The 13,536-nt window shown below is 28.7% G+C and overlaps 1 protein-coding gene across 2 annotated transcripts in view; it reads right to left on the bottom strand.

The window, feature by feature from the left end:
• The window catches only part of LOC136975904 (plexin-B-like), a 302,414-nt gene that overhangs the window by 193,753 nt on the left and 95,125 nt on the right, over positions 1-13,536 (bottom strand). For both annotated transcript variants that reach the window (XM_067271069.1, XM_067271070.1), the window contains one exon: positions 7,717-7,757. The gene's annotated coding sequence lies outside the window, so the exon portion shown is untranslated. The remainder of the gene's footprint in view (positions 1-7,716; positions 7,758-13,536) is intronic.

The raw sequence follows: 13,536 nt of genomic DNA, 5'->3' as shown, positions 1-13,536 counted from the left end.
ATATTGAAACAACTACTTATTCTAGCTAAAATTTTCTGCAATTCATGCAATATTCTAACACAGAAACCTTCTTTCAGAAATACTCGTGTTATTGTCGACAGAAAATTTAAAATATCCGAAGCATAAATTCGACTTCTTAGCTACGAACGAGAACGATCGTGACCATTTTCATACTCCATTAATTTAATCAACGCAAACCTGTTATGAAATGCAATTCTATTTTCCTTTTACGACTCTTTCATTCATTTCAATTATTAGAAACAATAGATAAAAGTTGTATTGACCGCAGATGATGAATTTTTTTTTACCGTAAGCCAGTAATTTTCAGCTTAGTCACGATTGTTTGAAATCAAACTGTATGAAGGAAGAACGTGATCCACAAAGCAATGCGAAACGTGAGTATAACCTGATTGGTCGTAAGTCAAGCACGTGTGTAGTGAAGAATGGGCAGGTAAAGATAATGCATATCTAGGAATTTTATTGTTTTCAGATATTTTCAACCGGATCGTAACGGGCGGCTTACAACGTCACAAACCATTTTGAATAATAACAATTTATAAAATTCCCAAGCGAAATTTCTCGGTTTCAGATGGCAATGAAGATAGCTACAAATTTATCCACCTGGTTATGCAACTCACCATAAAAAAATAACAGGAACGGACGTGTTTATACCGCTCGTTGACGGTAATAGCAGAGATTGTGCAGCTATTGACTATGGTGTCACATTTCAGCAAATCTGTGCTACTCGGGACGTAATTTTGACTCATAAAGAGCAAGCAACCGACACCCATTATGGTAATTGGCAGTATTTACAGTAGGGAAATCTTGGCCATCGTCTGCTTAGTAATACGTCTGTCAACATACTCCATTATTCTATCCGGAGAAAAGACGAATAGCGCTTACAATGTATAAGGAATATAATTCACGCACGCATTGCCCGATTGCTATAAAGATAGCTAATTACCCATATTAACAGGCTAAGTGTAGCCTCCAGCAGCACTTCTAAACCCACTTCTAAACGACATAGTTCGAGACACGCCGTATTGTTATGACCTTCAGGGTCCCTCGGTGTCCATTCTGCCAATGGTTTGTTGCAAATTGCCATTGCTCTTATCACATCAGTCGAGTATATCGCGATAATGCCGAAACCGGCGATCTCTACGATGATGTAAATATCTTAATTAAGATATTTTTGGAATTTAAACGATTTAGTAAACATTTTTTAAACATATAGTCTCCTTATTTTTATACTTTATCTCTTCCTTTTTCTGTTTGTATATGGTATTAAATATATTGCACAGCTTGAACCCCTGTGAAATATGTATCTGTGTATAAGTGTTATCCATGAATTCTATTTTAAATTTTCAAAAAATATAGTTTCGTTTAATGCGAATAACAACACTTATCGTAAGAACAGATAGCCACGAATTTAATTCCAAAGTAAATAAAACTGGGAACATATTTTTCCATTTAGAATATGTTTACACAAGAAGAGAATTGAATGCAAAACAGCCCTCTAGAATCTTCAAATCACTTAAAAGAAAATAGATGAAACAAACTTACCAAGTATCTTTAGATAGCGCGAGCGAAAAACTGTTACTATATAGAATAACAGATTACTTTTGGGGGTCCGAGTAGAAACTTCTCCACCCCTCAACAGTCGATAATGTTCTTCCCTTTCTGACCAGTTTTTTCCCCACGCACGCACCTGTTTACAGTAGCCTAGGTGATGGGTTTTCGAGCTATATGGTGGGATTGTTTCTTCCACTGTCATCACAATCGAAGAGTTCAGTGGCGTGCTAACACGTATTGTACGCGGGAGGCTAGCTATGTAATTTCTTTTCGCCGTTACTACGCCGAGTAATCAGTGCTGGTTTGGCCATGAGTAAGCTTTCAACGTTGGAAAAAAGAAACTAGCGTGATAAATCTCTCGCCCGCTCCAATTATCAAACGTGTATGTGAGAAAAATCACTGATGTTTGAATGTAAATTATAGTTACTGATTGAAGCAAAAATCAAGTAGACTCCAGCCTAATTCATTCGATTTATTTCCTTTTCATAACATTACCGAATAAAATTCCAAGAATTCTTTTTATTTTTTTTAATCCAATATAAAAAGTATGATACATTGACTTAAAAATAATAATAAAAATGTTTCAATCTTGCATCAACTATACAGAAATTGCTACATATTTGAAATATGATAAAATTAAGAGTATAAATTGTTAAATGAAGAAAATTTAATCATCTGATCCAACTCTTGACTACATCATTCTTTATTTCTCTTCACGAGATTAGATAAAGGTGAATTTACAAGTTTCCGACTTAAAGACGAGAGAAATTGTCGAATTTCATTATACGGAAAATATTTTCTGAAAATACTAAATAAAAATCTTTGCTTAATTTGTTTAATTTTAGTCATTTATCATTTTTCTGATAGTTCGAGCATTTAATAATGACAATGATCTTAAATTTGAAAATGCATACCTCAAGGTTAGAGGAAGGAAAAATTTGTCAAAATTTTGTAATTTCTACAAATAAAATTGATATTAACTGACAAGATAAGTTTCAATTAAGGAAACAAGTACTAGTAATTATACAACAACATCTTCAGTAGAAAATTAAGTACAACCACCTTTATTGTGTATACTGATTGATTAACAACACATCATTAACTAACTGTGATAGTGAAATTAGGCGAAAATTAATAAAATATGACAATAATTCACGCTTAGATAACTAAATTGGTAACAATATCCATTTTAATCTAAATTCCTGGTTTAGTTTCTCCGTCCATAGCAATGCATCAATCATGGTCATCGAGTAAAGACTTACCATTAATCCAATTAAGATCACCTCATTAGTCCATCCGTGTTATTGTCGATACGAAGATTAATTTAATTATTATATTATATTTACATTGACACACTAAAGTGTAGAATTTATTTTTAATTTTCAACCATTTCATTTCGAATTTAATATCTTAATTAATTTTAATAAATCAAGCGTATACATTTCTATATTCAGTAAAGAAGTCAGATAAATTTAAATAATAGAAAAATTTATTATTGATACGTTTCTTACATTTTATTGCAGTTACTTATCGTAAGAACTTTTGAAAAAAAAAGCGATTTTCTAGAATTTATTATTAGTTGGACAATATATAACAAAGTTTGCTTTTGTTGTACAGGGGGAAAAAAAGATAGCTTGAAAAAATCGAGTTTCGGATCAGGGTATAAGAATTTTTATTTCGTTTATTTAATCTAATTTGTGTAAAATCGGGTTCTATCCCAATGGTTGTTTTTCGTAACGAGTTGTTTCCGTTTACGAGCTTCACTTACAAGAAAGTAGAGAGCGGACCAGTTGGTGTGAACAAATAAATGAACGTTAGAAAAAAAAAACGGATAAATTTTGTCCGTTTTACTCTTCCAATTTCTCGTCGAGCTCTTATATCACAATTACTTTGACATTTAACACTTGTAACTTCGTCATCGACTATTTCTTAGCAGGAACATATTTCTTCATTTTATTGGAGACCACACATCTGCTCAGAACCTGAACCCATTAAATGCAATAACCTTTTTTGACTATATGCTATATTTTTTGACTATATATAAACTTTCGTATTAAAATACATACGCTTCCACTCCATTTTTATTAGGTTTTTACTCCAAGAATTCTAGTATTAAATCATCTAACTAAATAAATATTTCCCAAATATCACTTCCATCTCACTAAGAAATCAAAGAAAATCTTCTATAAACATAAATAAATACTTAAAACAGAACGAAACTGTATACTTTAAAAAAAAAAAAAAATCCCATTTTATTTTCTATATGTAATTTCTTTTCGAATTCCATTCTTTATGCGATTTTATAAAATTTTATTAACTACTGAATTTTATTTTAAGCTATTTAGTACTTCAGAATCCGTGATGAAAAATTCTGCCTCTATCTATATTTAGCATTTGAAGGCTGGCTTCAATAAAGAAAAATAATTAAATTGCTAATTTATCTTCTTGGCGCATTCTTCTGCTGACAAACTAGTGCTGTTCTCCTTACATTCATACGACATGTTTTATAAAAGCTTCCTTCTCACATTCATAATATGCTGCTCTCATTTCAATACATCATTTCTCGCTTTGTCAAATCTGATTTTACAACACGCTCTGTTTACATAACCGCATCCTATGGAAGTCATATGAATCTTACAACTAATATATTATGCCGAGATCTTTCTACATCACACACGATTTTAATCTACAAATCCCATTCTTGTCCATAATTTAGAAATAAAAAACAACTAAATGAGATTATTTCTACTTTATTAAGTAGTTCTGTAACTTTAAAATTATGAGAAAATTAAAAAAAAATAAATAAAAATAAAATGCAAATATTAAAACAGTGTTTTAAAATATAGTAAAATCATTTTAAATATTGTGTATTGTTAATAGTAGTTAATTAGTAGGTATTGTTATAAAGTAATTAATTATATTTTATTATATTAAACTATTTATAAAATACATTAGCATCCCAGGAATATCAAGTGAATTTTAAAAATGAAAAGTGTAACGAGTCAATGCTATAATTTGAAAAATTTTAACGTATTTATAGTTTAGATATTTAAGAAAATAATTAAACATATTTATTTGAGTTTTACGTATTCAAACAATTTGATAATTTAATATAATCCGGAATAAAATCAATTATAAAAAAAAAATAAACACATAATAAAATAGTATTAATGATAATGAAACATAACAATATTAAGAATTAAAAATCGTATAATTAACATCATAAGTTAATTAAATTTTACATAAGCTAATATTTTTGTTAAATTTAAATTATTTACAAAATATATTCGCGTGCTAAACGTATTCGTGATAATTTACGACTGCTCGAATCAAAAACTTTCACGAATGAATTTCCGATAGGAGCGTGACAAAAACAGAAAATGGAAACGTCCAAACTATATATTTTTCCATTTACCACGAGGGAAACTGTAATTTATCCAAGATTTTACGTATTCTGAATGAAAATATGCGCCGTTTTAAGTGAAAGTACATATATATATATATATATTAAAAAAAAATCAAGTAGTTTTAGGATCTTTCTAAAAATGGTAATAAATGAAGAACGGTATCTATCCCCGGATTGCGTGAGGGAAAATGTGGGAACAGATAAGAGACCTGTATAGCTTCGAACAGCAACCATTAATGAGGAGAGTATGTCGAATGTTATGTAAATGAAAGCAAGAACTCCGTTATTTTTACCGATATGTTATTTATGAGATCTGCTTCCTTCATTTCCATAAGAATTTGAGACGGTAATGGAACTGAAAAAAATAGACTCGCTTTATCTCGTAAACACTGAATGTGTCGCTTTAGATTGATGAAGGTGTAGCCTACTTATTCCGTAATTTGTTAAATAAGCAAAAGTTTTTATTTTAAGTTCTTTGTTTGTTTAGCCTCTTTTTTTTCCTCTAACGAAAAGAATATTAAAAAGCTGTTCGTATGTATTCAGCGCATCAATATACTGTATAACAATTAACTCTTTTATTCTATTAAAAATAGCAAAAGAACTCAGAGTTTCGTTAACTGTATAAACAACAATGGAACTTGCAACATCTGTAAGCTTAGAATTTATTTAGGAATTCTTTATTTCTAATTTATATGAGTTGGTTAGAATTAATTAATTTTATTGCCGTTTCTTTTTTTTCTACCTTGTTAATTGAGTCATTCATAAAATTTACTTAAGTTTTTTTTTTATTCAGCTTAATATAACTAAAACTTTCAATGATACTTACACATTCTATAAATCAGATAAAGAAGCTTAAATTTTTAAAACTTTAAGTACAGTTAGAATTTTTTATACTTGCTTCTTCAAAAAGTAACATTATTTAATTTTAATTACTAATAACTAATAAACATTTTAAAAAATCAATAAAGTAATTTTATACTGTTTATTTTATATTTTTTCTTTAACGCATCATAATTATACACTTGTGAAAAACTTTAAAGAGCTACCTAGCAAAGTTTTTTTTTTACAAAACATGTAATTGATACCGAAGAAAGATACAGAATTCATTCATTTTATCCTGATGAATGAGAGCTGCATAATAGTTAATTTTCTATATATAGATTTTCAAAGATGAGTATCTTGTAAGTTATATCATACAAAAGGCACTGTTCAAAGCTAATCTGTTTGGTTTCGGTGATTTAGATAGACCTAAATTTAGTAAAATAGGTCTACTTTAATTTAGTTTCAGCTAGTGAGTCACGAACTCCGAGAGGAATCTCGAACTCTATTCCTTCCCAATGCGGTAATATGCCAGTGTGCTAAATAGAGGTTGTCAATTAGAGATGTTGTGAAACCATACTCGAATATATAAAAAATTTTATAATATTATTTAAAGAATCTACGAAATTCTTAACATTTCTGAAATGCTTTTAATTTAAACGAGAAATCAATGGAAAGTTCTTGAACTATTAACAAATGTAAAGCGCAAATGACTTCGTTACATAATAAAATGTTATCATTCTACTGGAATTTTCATCCCTGAAAATAAATTTCAAAATATCTCGATAAAATTAACCGACTTTTTCCTTTGAAAATTCCTTTGGTATGAAATATTTATCATTTGACTTTGATTTGTTTTTTTATATATAAGAAATGGCAGTCGAGTCGTGACCTTGACTAAAAAGACAGAAATCTGCAGACCCTGTTACTTGTCAAACGTGGAAAGAAAGTAAGTCGTCAGACCAGGAATTCTTGATAGTTTTAGCTTTTCGAGCTAGACGATGCTGTTTTTGCCTGCTGGTGTGCTGTCAGCATCCTGATACCATTGCCAAGAAAGGTATAGAACATTAGATGCTATAGCACATTTGCTTGTGAAAAGATCTATGAGCTGTCAATGGATGTAAGCATAATCGACAACCCGTATCCTGGACATTTAGATAATATGAATGATAATGTACCTGACATGTATATAGTGTAAAGGTAAAAAGGGTGGAATGTTGCACACATCTACGTTTCCAGCTTTAAAACGCAAAATAGGCAAAAACCATTTTATGTCTGCTCGTTACGATACGAATCTGCTACCAAAATTATAATTTATGGCTTAAAAATTCCGATAATATACCACATACATTCAGTTTATTCGACAAAAAAATACGTAAATCCGATATTCGAAATCTACATTTTAAAACTGATAGCTAGAGAAGATATTTTTAGAAAAATTCTATTTTAGAATTTTAATATTGTTCACGTATAAAATATACAAAAAGTTATTGTAGACACTTTTTCGTATATCTTCTTTTATTATTGAAACGATAAGCACTTAAGATAATTAATTTTTAAGGAGAATTACTACTAAATTTGCATTAGAAACAATACTAGAAGATATTTGGCTGAACTATTTCTCAGAAACGTTTTGTAATTCTAAAGGGGGAAGAAAAAATCTTGCTTCAGCGCATTCTTGGAGATAATAGCTACTTGTCAGCAAATTCCTGATACTACTGTTTAGCTAGTATTAACAGTACAGTATTATGTATATATATTACATTACTTCAAATAATCGTTTCAATTAAGTTATATATTTTGATTAGCTAATTTTAACTTAAAATTATTCCGTTTAAAATTTAATTTAAATTAATTAATTATCACTTTATCTCTTGTACTTTACATATCAAAAATATTTTAATAACAAGTTTACTTACCTATTTAGAATATGTAAATATTCTCGCGTTTTAATGTCCTCCTGGAACGAAACAAAATGTAATATAATTTTTATAAAATGTAAGATGTATAGAATAAAAACTAGATAAAAATGTATATATGTATGTAAATGGACATTATAAAGTCTAACAATTCATATACGTAAATAAGCATTCTAGAGAATTTTTATAACACTTAATTTTCATAAAAATTTAAATATTTCATCGTACTTAAATTTGATAGTGTAATATGTTAGTTTTAGAAACAATAATGAGAGGGAAGTACACATTTTAAATATCACTTCATCCTCTGATTGTGAACCATTATCTTATACAACAAACGTTAGTCTATTCAAGTATTCATGTTTCGATGGGATCACGTCTTAGGGATTTCCTATATTTATACAAAGCAGATAAATATTGTAAAGGTAGCATAAGACCCAAACTTTTGAAAACTTATACATCATCTTGTAAAATCTTTACCACAGCATTTAAGTCTTATATTTTATAAACAGTTTCTTTTTCTATCAATTGATGCTATGTGTGTTATAATTAGTTACATTATACCGTAAATATACCTTATTAAAAATACATTAAGTACGGTAGGAAGATAGTGGAACAAATTTCCATAGTATACGATAGATAGTTTAAGTATAAAAAAGATTATAGTATTAAGTCACGCGTATAGGCATTTGTTTTTGACAGTATTCTGCCATTAGCAAATTAAAGGAAACACTTTTTGGTGGATAATCGCTTTTTACGTGCTTCAAGATCTGCCGATTATCACTTGTTTTTAGACTCCACCTATTCGATTTAGATTTTTAAAAATAACTTTTACTGAAGCTTTCGTTCTTGTTTTAATCAGAAAATTGATAACGATGTTTCAGTTTTTTTACAGAAGATTTTTTTCTGTTAATTGCATGCTACTGTACGATATTAATTTAGTAACTAGGAAAGAATTATATCCATTAATTAATTAATTATGATGTGTTTTTTAAGACGAAACGTTTAAAAAATTAAACTTATAAAGAGATTTTAAACTAAGAGCAGGATTCTAGAAAAATATATTTTAGATGATTTTATTGATCATTTTATATAAAAATTTTTGCCAAGAGAATTTTCAGCATGATATTAACTTTAAATATAAGAATATAGTTTAAGTTAACATAGAATTTAAAAAAATGAAGTTTATTTTAATCTTCTGGGATTTACGAGCAATAAACATAAATGAAACACACCTTTATAGACATAATGCTGAATTATCGTTTAACACAGGCATAATTAAAATATTTAATAATAAAAGTTCATGTAAACATTTCAATAAAGATAAATTTTCATTATCTTGTGAATAATTAACTAAATATACGATCTCTTAACTTTTTACTCAAATATATCAGTATTAAATATGATTAAGTTTGAGATTTAATAAAACAATAAATGGTCAATTTAATAAATTCATTAAGGAAAGAATTTTGATCAAAATTTCTCAATTCTAAAAGTAGTCTTTTATATATATATATATATATATAATTAAAATATGTTCGGAATTTTCTCATTTAATAAGTTAGTAAGTTTCAATTAAGATTACAATATTTAACTTATTTTTTATACATTTAAGTTAGATAATAACATAATTTAATAAATTAAGAATACCGTTTAAATAATTAATTAAATCTTTTATTGTAATATAATTGTTTTTATTGGAAGTAAGTAATTAATTTTACTATATATGATTATTTTAAAAATATTTTTAAATAATAAATTCGAACGAATGACTTTTGCTTTTTGAAAGAGAGTGTTTAACTTGAGTAAATAATTAATCTATTATTTATTTCAATTATTTACAATCAATTAACAATTCTTCATAAAAAGTAAACGAAGAATAAATAACTTAATAGATGTTTACGTGATAAAAAATTTAAAGAATACAATGGTTTAAGGCTAAGATAGATTATTCATTCATGACCTAAAAAAATCCTTTGTCATATTTCACTATAATGAAATATGGTTAAAGTACTCTAGCAATAACATTTTTACACTTAAAACGCGTTTTATTTTTATATGAATTCCAAGTTTCGCGGATAAATTATAGGTTATAGACCCTATATCATACATTTAGTTGTCAATTCACTTATACTAGATAATCTATTATGTGATTCAGACTGGGATGCTTTAATTTTATTACCGTTAACCATATTCTTATGGTTTAACAGTAACGCATCATTTACCAATTATTCGCGAATCAATTCATAAAGTAAGTTGATTAAATCAAGTACACTAGATAGCCTCTTTCTTTAAGTTATTGTTAATTTTTTTCTCCATGCGTTTTTGTTAATTTTGTAAGTCTCGACACGGTTCGTTCCGTTAGAAACAGCAGCAGATTAGGAAGTTGCCGGCTGAGAAACCACGTTTTCAATATCTCTTTAGTGACTCCTTTATCACAGCTAAAGCTATAAAAGACGTGGAAAACGCAGCGTACAGTTAAGATAAGGGCAGTTCTTCGAGTTGTTTAGAAGGATGCGGGGATGGGTACGAGAGAAAAGAACATTGTTCATCTTTCTTGCCACATTTATTAAAGTTAGCTTCAGTCGGTGAAAAACTTTTAAACAATGAAGAAACACTTTAAACATATTAAATATTTAGAAATGCTAAAACGACACATAAATAAACCGAAAGAATGCGGAGATGTTTTGATAACAATCTACTAAGGATAGTGAAAAAGTAGATCCTTCCGCAGAATCACGTGATTGCTTCTGAATGTGTCTTCAGAAGAGATATATGATAGTCTGCCGACCGTTTCACCCATAAATCTGGACTTCCAACCCTGCTATACCCATCATTCCAGCTAAACAGCAGGCTCTAGTCAGGAAGATATCAACCGCCAATATATCTACTTCAGCATTCGGAATATATCCTCTTGTGCCACCAACTATTCTTAAATATGACAGAGTTAACTGTAATCTACAATATCTTTCTGTAACTCAGAGTGAAATTGAAGAGGATATAAAATCGATACATTTATTTCAGATTAAAGCAAATCTATCGTTTATAGCCAATACAATGATTCCTTTTATACTATGGATTAAAGTTTATATATATAAATATAAATATATATATATATATAGACATATAAAATGCAAGATTATTGATTTTCATATTCACATTTGTCAAAAATTTATGTAGCTTCTGCATAGTAAAGTAATGTAAATATTTTTGAAGGATAAACTTTATTAATGACTTTCCTTCTATTGAAGAAACGAATATGAAAAAATAATAAATAATTTCGAATGTCAGTCTTCCTTATAACAAATGTTTTTCAACAAACATGAAAAATCCATTTTTGCATGTTTTTTACTGTTTTTTTTTTCCGTTCGATTCCTAAAGAATCTTCTACGTTTAAACGGGAGAAATCCATTATAATTTCAATTATATGTAAAGAAAGTCATGTTGGTCTATTGATATTTTAATTCGAAATTTCTGAATTCCCTTAAATTTTCATGTGAAAGAAGAGTTTCTCTGTACCGATTCAAAGGAAGACGGTAGCGTCCGAAAGTTTTGAATTATTTTACTTATAGTTGTTTATTCAATATTGTTCATAATATTACAAGAATTCCCTGTCATTGATTTCTAGAATATTTTAATATTTATGACTTACTTTCTTAATAACAGCAATGCAATAAACAGATTTATTTGTAATAAATCGAATTTCAGAAATGTAATTAAATAATTAAGGTAGATAATTTTAGAATAATTTAAAACAAAAATGCATTTTATACGCTAAAAGAATGAAAAATAAACGCTTAAATATTATAAGCTTTCGGCTTGGATATTTGTATGCTTATGTTATAATAGTTCATTGAGTGCATTTTATATTCGATGCATAAGATACAAAAGTGGAAAAAAATCTCATATTTTATCACATTAGTGATAAATAACAGTATTTCCTGCAGTTTAATGGACGTACACGATGAAGTGCAATCTAATAGTAAATTCTGCACGACAACGTAAGTAGAGGAATGTATCGCCGCACAACAAACAAGTTAGAAATTATCCTGGAAGATTTCTTAGAGCTATATAACCTAGGGACAGTAAAGAAGGTAAATGTCGAAAGAGCAGCAACTTAAAAACACCAGACCACGTATATCTTTCACAGTTACCGGGATGACATTGCCTTATTTAATGCCAACCATAAAACTCATCTTTACGATCACTATCCATGGAAATGAGGTAAAGAGTAGAAGAAGACTAGCCAGAGACATTTATAGAAGGTAACTGAGAACTTAGAAAAAGACAGGCATTCTTGTACCATATCAGGACGAATACCAGAGCTGTCTTGGTATAAAGACTTAATCGAATCAGCTGGCCATTTTCTTGATTGGAGTCGCGATCCAAGCGGTCAGAAAGGTGTCGCCATAGTATCAATTGGTTTATCTGATTGAAAGGGCTTGTGTCACAGAGATGTGGGTTCCGATTTAACACAGATAATGTCATCCGCCACTCTTGGAACGTCAAGATGTACGTTAACTCGAAAGACTGCCACTAGCTAATCAAAGTGTGTTTGGGAGTGTCCCATCAAAGTGACTAGATCACTAATCTGGAACTGCCTTTGATTGTTCTGATGATCGTTGTCAGCTCTCTTCTACTTTTATTGAGAAAGCTCGAGTGTTTTGAGGATTTTCTATGCTTTCTTTATATCCGAGATCAATAAAAACAAAAAGGAAGAAAATTGAGACTATACTACTATATATTATATAGTTCTTCGGATTTAAATAGTTTCGTACTTATTTAAAATTTAATTTATAAAATAATATTTAATTGAAAATGGAGGTAAAATTCAACTCAAAACTTTTTAATAATTGAGTATAAAAAAGTACTTTAAAAATTAAAAGTTGTAAATTCGTATTTTATGTATTTGAAGCTTTGAAATATTCTGTTATTATATATAAAAAATAATTATACTATTGAAAATTTAAATTGACTAACTAATAAATTTTAGAACATAAATTTGTTAATAAAAAAGAAAAATTAAAGCTGATCAAATTATTATTAAAATTTGAAATTTTAATATTAATTTCTAAATGACTTTTTTGATCATTAACGATAACAGTTATCATATTTGTATAATAAATAACCATGTTTAATTCATGTACAAATTACACATTCCTTCTACAGTGCAATAATTCCATGCATCACTTACATAGCTTAGTCATTGTATTTTGAACAGAGACTGATGCAAATTTGGAGAGCGATAAATCGCTATTAGAAGAAACGGATGAGTCACTTGTAACCTTTCATAAATTCCCAAGAACGACTTTAATAATGTCGTCGTTAAAACTATAGGTAAGCGATTCGGCAACTATCACCTTCGTTAGGGAATAAAACAGGTTCTACTTATAGGCAATCATCCGGATGTGAAAACGGATGCTTCATTACTCTTTATCACAGACCGTATAACGAAGTTTCGTATAATAAGAGCTTTAAGAACATTTTTACCAATATAATCTGTCTTTACTATTATAAAAATACCTGATTATTTTCTCATATGTTATAATTTTAATGTCGTAAAAATGTTTAAGATGCTTAGAGTACGGTCACGTTTAGAATTTAACTGTTCGGTGCGGTAAATAAAGAGAAATTTTAGACATAATTTTATGATTAAGTTACCTAGAGATAGTTTAATAATGTCGTGTAAGATAAGAATTTTTCGATTCCCTAGAAATCCTAGCTCCATCTTTATCCTACAAAAGCCAAAGAACAAATAAAGCGAAAAAAGGTGGTCTAGTATTAACGGGTCGTTCGCTATAACTAGTTTCAATGAACCGT

Source organism: Centruroides vittatus, unplaced genomic scaffold, assembly GCF_030686945.1.
Source record: "Centruroides vittatus isolate TY-2023 unplaced genomic scaffold, ASM3068694v2 contig_391, whole genome shotgun sequence".
Lineage (NCBI taxonomy): Eukaryota > Metazoa > Arthropoda > Arachnida > Scorpiones > Buthidae > Centruroides > Centruroides vittatus.
This window is presented reverse-complemented; position numbering and strand designations above follow the sequence as displayed.